Source organism: Poecilia reticulata, chromosome 12 (assembly GCF_904066995.2).
Source record: "Poecilia reticulata chromosome 12, P_reticulata-male-v2, whole genome shotgun sequence".
In the NCBI taxonomy this organism is placed as follows: domain Eukaryota; kingdom Metazoa; phylum Chordata; class Actinopteri; order Cyprinodontiformes; family Poeciliidae; genus Poecilia; species Poecilia reticulata.
This window is the reverse complement of record NC_088841.1, coordinates 23,767,457-23,775,056: the sequence shown is the minus strand read 5'-3', so window position 1 is coordinate 23,775,056 and position 7,600 is coordinate 23,767,457. Positions and strand designations below refer to the sequence as shown.

The 7,600-nt window shown below is 36.4% G+C and overlaps 1 long non-coding RNA gene across 1 annotated transcript; it reads right to left on the bottom strand.

The window, feature by feature from the left end:
* Positions 1-1,821: 1,821 nt before the first annotated feature.
* LOC108166774 (uncharacterized) lies at positions 1,822-7,270 on the bottom strand. Its single transcript, XR_014090335.1, has 3 exons — positions 7,108-7,270; positions 5,116-5,250; positions 1,822-4,974 (listed from the first exon to the last, which is right to left on the bottom strand). It is a non-coding gene; the product is annotated as an uncharacterized LOC108166774 (long non-coding RNA).
* Positions 7,271-7,600: the final 330 nt, after the last annotated feature.

Here is a 7,600-nt window from a genome sequence, read left to right as displayed (position 1 = left end):
CTGGCTCTACAGAGGCTGTTAGCATAGATGCTTTGTCACACTTGATAGTGCTGACAGTCTAAGTGCAACATTCTTTAGTTTCCATCTCATCATCCAGTTCAGGTGTTGAAGATATTTCCTTATTTAGGTTTTACGGCGAGCCCAAATTATTTTTGAGGTTGATAGTCCAGCATAGTTTGTTCTTCATTCGGAACAATTGAGATTTACCAAACAAATATTATTGAGGGAAAAGAATAAGATTGTGATTTGACCAAATTAGCTGAGTTTGGTAATATTAATATTTTCCTGGACCAGTTTTAAAATATGACCTATTGTGTTTCCTTTAACAGGACAGGATAGACCTGCTAAATGTAATGAACAAAACATGTTCTGCACAAAATCATTCTATAATTTGTTAAAAGTGTTGTCTGCTCAGTCTTTCCGATTTAGATCCAAATAATCAGTTCCTGAACTCACACATAAAAATGGCTGCAAACAGATGCATAAACATGCAACCATACATCTTTGAAAAGCAGAAATGGAGCCTCCTGCACAACCAACACAAACGCACAAAGTGTTTTCTGGACACTAAGTCCACAACAAAACACTTGTCTTTTCCAGCAGCCATTATACAGAGCATTCAGCTGACCAAGCTTGCTGGAGCTATATTTAGGTTGCTAGGTAACGGGCAGAACTTTGCTGGAGTTGCTAGGTAACGACACTGTGCCAGTCACATGTGACTTAACATTCAGGAGATTTTTGAAATAGATAATTTCCCAGACAACAAAAACACATTAACTTATAGCCAAAACACTGCCGGGTGCTTTTTCAGAAGCAGTTCAGGCCCAAATGTAAGTATAAAAACATTAAAAATGTAAATTTTGCATAAAAAGTCCTATTTAATGGCATGAGCAAGACTTTATTAACTTTTAAACAGTTATTTTGTGGAAAATTTGACAGGATAGCATGCTAATGTACTCCAATAAAACCACGACTAGTTCAGCATTAGCGTTGCTTTTACTACTTAGGTTAAATTAGTTCAATGTTTTTAACAGAACTAAGTATTGGTTAGGTTTTCCTTGTTAAATGAACCAAATACAACTAGTTTGCAAAAATATTGACATCAGAATAACTTATAGCTAAATTTGATAGCATGGAGGATGAACCTTTAAACCTTTAGGCATGATATCCTTAAAGGTTTTGATCTAGCATTTGGTCCATTTTTTAATTAGATGTTTTTCTGTAGCTTAATTTATCTTCATTTTAGACCATAGTACACAATACAGCCTTTTGAATGTTGCCATACAACATTCAAAAAATACTAAGACATTACATAAAATTGAAAGACATGACTGCAACTCGTCTGCAGCATCATTTCTGGTTTCAGTTGCTGTTTCATGTTGTTTGACATGAAATGTTTGGAGGTCAATGGTTTCCATCAGGGCTTCAGTTAAAACTGTAATAAGGCATCAGATCACGGTAACTTTTACTGACTGACCGGGTTTCACTTCCATCAGCTAAACACATTAAAAGGTGTTGGAGACACAAACCAGTTCCTGTTTCATTCTGGCTGCCATAGCAACAAATCAGTACAAAGAAAATGTTTCTTAGCCATTATGAACATTTCTCCTTACTATCACAAACTATTGTTTATCAGAGCAGCGATTCTCATTGTGAAGTTGAGGTTTTTATTGAACCAAGACTTTCTGAATTAGCTGTAGACATGTAATACTATATAATCACCCAAAGAATGGAGAAGATATTTTAATTGTTACACTAAAGAGGAATTACAAGAATGTGATTGTTATTAAAACCTTATTTCCTGGAAACTCATTGGGAAGCTGCAGTTAGACGTAAACAAGCGCAGACAGAGCAAAGACGCTCTTTATGCAAAAACTGGGGTAGTGAGTTGGAGCAGCATCAAAGGGAAGCAGCAACAATGTCCAATCAAACAGCCTAACAGCTCTTTGTGTGCAGCTTCACGCACCAGTTAGCAACGTGCTTCCAGACACGTTCAGCCGATACTGACAGAACCAACACTGTTTTAAACTGGGCAACATGAAGAGCCCTGGCTGGGAAGATGAACCTGATAAACTGGAGACGTTTTGGATTTTATTGTGGAGAAACAGTTTTCAGGGGTTCCTCAAGGCTCGATCCAGGGGCCCATCATACATGCTGCCTCTAGCTCAGGTTATGACAAGTAATAAGGTTACTTATTAAGATTAAGATACATTTTAAACAGGCATAATTCAAATATTCAAATATTTTAATTTGAATATTTAGTTTGGCGTTTGCGGCTCTTTAGACTTAATAACTTTGGCTAGAAATGATAACAAATCAACTAATGTTTTGAAATATAAATATAACAAATGTAGTTTTATCTGTTTTTCAAGGAACAATTGCTTTAAATTTCAACAAAATAATTACCCTAAAAGCACTACAAGTATTTTTAGATCAATTTTTTTGTCATTAAGTTGGAAACTTTGTGCTTTGTTTTTACATAGTTGTCCCCAAATATTCAGTTATTTATGCATTTTTAGCAAAAGTTTAGATTTTCTTTATTTTAGAGCCGCAAAATAGAAATAAAATAGTTGTTCTTTAGAAATGACAAATATTCTAGATAATTATCCAAAATTACAGCTACAAATTGTCTTTTTAAAAAAATGTGATGTAACACTTGTGGCTCTAAGTGTTTTATTTATCTGGACTGAGTCAAAATGGCTCTAGACTCAAGAGGGAAGCATAAATCGCGCTTAAATAAAATTTTATCAATCAAATCAAAGTTGTTTTTAATGGTATAACACCAAATTACATCAATATGAAAAAACGTTCAACATTATTTAACTTTAAGAGGTAATCATCCAGTGCAGAAGCAGCTATTTATTGATATTTTAACAGTTTCCTAGTGAGTTTGAGTGCTTAGCCACGCCCCCTCAACTCAGCTCAGCCTGGGTTGCTAGGCGACGGGCCGGGCTTGGCGGGAGTTGCTAGGTAACGGCACAGTGTCAGCTTTGACTCACCTTCCAGACACTAAAGGCAGTGAAGAGAACATTTCTAACTGTGAGAAGCAGAGGCAGCTGTTTATTCATGTTTCACCAGATGCATCAGAGAAAAGGCATTAATGTAGAAACTGATCAGGAGTGGGAATTTTTTCATAATAAAGTAAGAACATTTTGGGTTAGTTTTCTTCACAAAAGTCAGATTTTTTTGACATTTATTGAGAAATCATGCGTGGAGGTCCTGACATTTGGAACGGACCTCCAACATTTGATTTGTGAGTCACTTCCTGCCGGACCCGGGGGACCTTCCCGCACCGCAGTTTTCCGGCAAATGTCTGACCCCTTCCCGTTCTCCCCGCTCTCATCCAGGACGAAGCAAGTTAACCTCGTCTTCAGGGATCAATAAGCCCAACCGTGACTGCAGTTTTCCACCGTGCCCGACTCAAATGGCCCATTGTTGAGGACGGGGACTTGGCTGCGTCACCGACCAACTACAGCACAGAAAATCACACACTTGAAGAGAATCTTAATTATTTCCAGAAATGTATTTTTTATCTGAGATCATAGATATTAAGGCATAATGAGGGTCTTTGTTGTTACGCTTTCTGGTATGAAACAAACAGGGAACGGCTCAGGTTTGGAAATATTTTCGACTAGCAGATCCTCCAGCACTATGCAACGCTCTCTCGTTTCATTTGTTTCTGTGAGGAGACGCAAGTAGTTGTTTTCTGTTTCCATGGTGAAACAACATCCAGAAAATACCGGGGTCAGCGGTGAACTCATGCTGCACAAGTTCACTAAATGAATCCAAGCTTTTAAGGATTTCTGTCGTCAGGCATCAAGTCCTATAGCTAATATTTTACCTTATTTTTTTAAAATAAGGAGCTATTTCACTTAGCTGGGTAAGATATTTTAGCAGAATAACAAAATAAAGTTGCTGCGCTGCACAAAACCTCTGCAGAGACGGTTATCTTGACAGGCCAGACAGAGTAATCACTCTGTCAAAAATGGCTTCCATATGTTGGTTTTTTTCCCCCTCAATCTGCCCCATTGAGGGCAAACTCGTTTATTGTAAGCCGTGCAAAACGAGACGTGTTGAGCAAACATAAACGTGAAGAAACCACACACGGAGGACAGATTTTTCCTTTTTTCTGCTATAATTAGACGTCATCTGCTCGCTTGCTTTTCTCTGACTCAGCCGTTTCGGCCTCTCCAGACGTTAACAGGGAACTCGCTGTCATATTGTGAGCTGGCATGTTTTAAAACACTCCTGCCATGTAAGGACGTCGGGTAATTAATGTGTAAAACATGGCATATTACAATACTTAGCACTTGTGGACAATAAATGCATGAAAAACTAACTTTTTTACTTATTTGTACCTTTTTTATTATTACAAAAGGGATGAATTTCCATCCGATGTGCAGAAATAAGGAGATAAAGTTATGGCCACTGTGTGGTTTGTGGAAATATTTGGACTATTTCTCTTGAGAAATACTGAACATTTTTGCTCAGGGACGCTAAAATATTATCTCCTAATTAAAACCCAGAGTTTGCATTTTAGGCCAATTAGGGATTCAAATATTTTTTTAGCTTATTAAAAGGAGATATGTCTAATGTAGCAAAATTAAGCTGATAAACCCTCCCTAAAAACCTACATATAACAGAGCTCAGTACTTTCTTCTTTAACAATCTTTTAATATTTTTTCAAAGCACATTAGTGGTGCATTTTAACTGATCTGTTATAAACACATGATCAATATCAATAAATAATAGAATATTCAATCATCAATATATAAAATATAACCTGAACTCCGATCCAGAGCCGCACAGCATTCTGGGAGATTAAGTCAACGGAAAGGTTTCAGCTGCTCAACCTCACACTTTTTGCTAAGCAAGCCTCGAGAGTTGCTAGGTAACTCTTTGGTTGCCTAGCAACAACCTGTTGCGCAACTTGCGCAGTTTTTGGTTTTCGCCTCATAAGCCGTGGAGTGAAAACTGTGGATAAAACAGGAAAAGGTAAAACCACCAGTTTGGCAGGATTTCAAAGTATTTTAAACATTTAAAACAAACAAAAAAAAAAATCAATAATTGTCGATATTGACTAATATGAATGTATGTCACATTGTCCTGACCTACATTTTGTGAAGAAGGAAGTTGCTTTCAGCGTCTTCTTCGGAGGTTTCTTGTCTCGTTTCCTTCAGTGGTTCTTGTGCAGCGCCCCCACAGGCGAGGAGGGGAACATGTTTTAAAATGAGTTTCGTTCCTTTGACTCTGCAACGTGAAAGAAAACCGCAGCAGCTGAAAATGTAACAAATGTTGCAATTTTGGTCCCAAAATGAACTGAGTAGGTTTGACTTTGTATAACAGTCATAAACAATATTTCTGTTTCATAGTGTCAGATATCAATGTTTACCCAACTTCAATATTTTGTCTCAAAACCTTTTGTTTAACGTTTCTGTGGCGTTATTCCTCACTGACATCAGTGAAAACAAAACACTTTCCCACAAACCATTTATCTGAATTGTGTTACGTGGTGTGAAAATGCCAAAAGGCTCCCAATGTAATTCAAGGCTTAAAAGGGCAAAATCATTTGGCATTTCAACCTGAGGACACAAAGTGTCGTAGTGATTGTGTTCACCGTGTCATAAAACTGTTCCAATCTGTTAGAAATAAACTTTTAGCTCCAAGTAGAACATGTCCAGAGCCATGTTCAGGTCAGTTAAAAAGGTGAGTTAACTAGTTTAAATGGTAACAACGTTAGGATGTTTTAGCCCATCAGAGAGTCTGATTTTAATAACTGACCTTCAAGTGGAGCAGAAACAACCTGAGTTATTACAGCTTATCCTCCTGGGATCAGAGTTATATGAAAATGCTTCAAATTCCTGTGGAAATACTTCAATCTCGGACAGAAATCCACCAATCACATCACGGCGTTGTGACTTCTGGACTAACAGAACAACTTCTGTCGATTTAAACTTGTTCCCACAACCTAAAAACCAAAAGGTTGTCATTAAGTTGGTTCTGAGCTGCAGGAGTTTTACTACATTAAATCTTTTCTCATGTTGTCAGGCAGCATTAAAGAACCACAGTGTTGGTAATTATGGCCCAGAATCGAATTTCTCACATTGTGGATATCTGCCACCATTTTAACTGTAATTGTTTTTCCAACCAGAAGCTCATAGTAAATAGTGAAAAGGTGCAGAAATTCCCAGAAGAAACGTTTCTGCTGACTCAGCCTGAATGTTCAGCAGTTTTTCCATTCCTGCTAAATGACCACAAACTTTAACCAATCAAAGGACTAATTCACTAATAATGTCCAAAGATTTTAATTTAAACACAAACTGTCTTTCTATATCAATATTTTAGGTTTAACTTGTTCACTAGAGGACATGATTGAAAATATTTAATGGTCAAAGAATAAATTGTCCCAATAGTTTCAAACACCTCAAATAAAAGGTTATAATTAATTATTTCCTATGTATTTCCTCCTTAAATATGACATATACACTTTACAATTCAACTAAATAAAAGACAAAAGATCAGTTTTCATGTATAGAAAATAATTTATATTTCAAACAAATACATTTTAAGATTATTACCAGACATTTTCTAGAAAAAAACATGTAAAAAATCTATGTTTAGAAAGTTGAAAATCTTTGACTTTTGAAAATTTTCTGAGCCTCAAAATTTGAAAATTTGCAAGAAAAAAGTCAAAAACTTTGAAATTAATCTCAGAAATTTCCTAGAACAAAAAAATTTTATTCTGATTTTCAACTTTCGAAACTCTGGAAATTTGCAAAAGTTTTAAACTTTTGCAAATTTCAGCGTTTTCGTTTAGCAAATGTTTGACTTTTAAAACTCTGAGTTTCCCAGTTTTTTCTAGAAAATATCTTAGATTAATCTAAAAATGTTAGACTTTTTTCTGTTGGAAATTCACTCTCTTTTATTTTTTCCTGCACACATTGACCCAAACACACCGTCAAACAGATGTATGTGACACATTGAAGAGCAACAGGGAACCATTATCACATCAGGTTATTCGCTTTTGGAAAACAAATACCTAATTGATTCCTTAAGACTTTCCTGAAACAGCGAGCCGTCAAGAAACTTTGAGAAATTGTAATTTACCAGTAGGCAGGATCTGACGTAGCAAACCTTTGTGAAAATCTGTCTGTGATTTTAGAAGTCAGCAACGTGGCGAAATCAAAGCTTCTGCTCCCAGATGTTTGGTTGAATCAGAGCCAGTAAAACCTCCAGGGAGAAAACCAGGACCAGGCCAGGATGGAGCAGCTGCTGCTGCTGCTGCTGCAGAGAAACAATTTGAACAAGATCTGATTTAAAAGTGTTGTCAGCTGATCTGATGAGCGGCGTGTGTGAGTCAGATCTGTTAGAACAATGGAGCAACTCAAGAACGACGACAATGAGATCCTTAAACACTCAGCTCCTTCCAAAGCTTTATTGTTGGGTTTTTAGTTATTTGTTTTTTGATCTTCAGGACAAATTTGCTAATTTCTTCTTTAAATCTGTTTTTACATTCAGATTTTAAAATGATATGAATGGTGGGTAAATTCAACACTTTGCTGAAAAAACCTTTCAGCAAAAAGTTCTGGTGTTTTTTTTT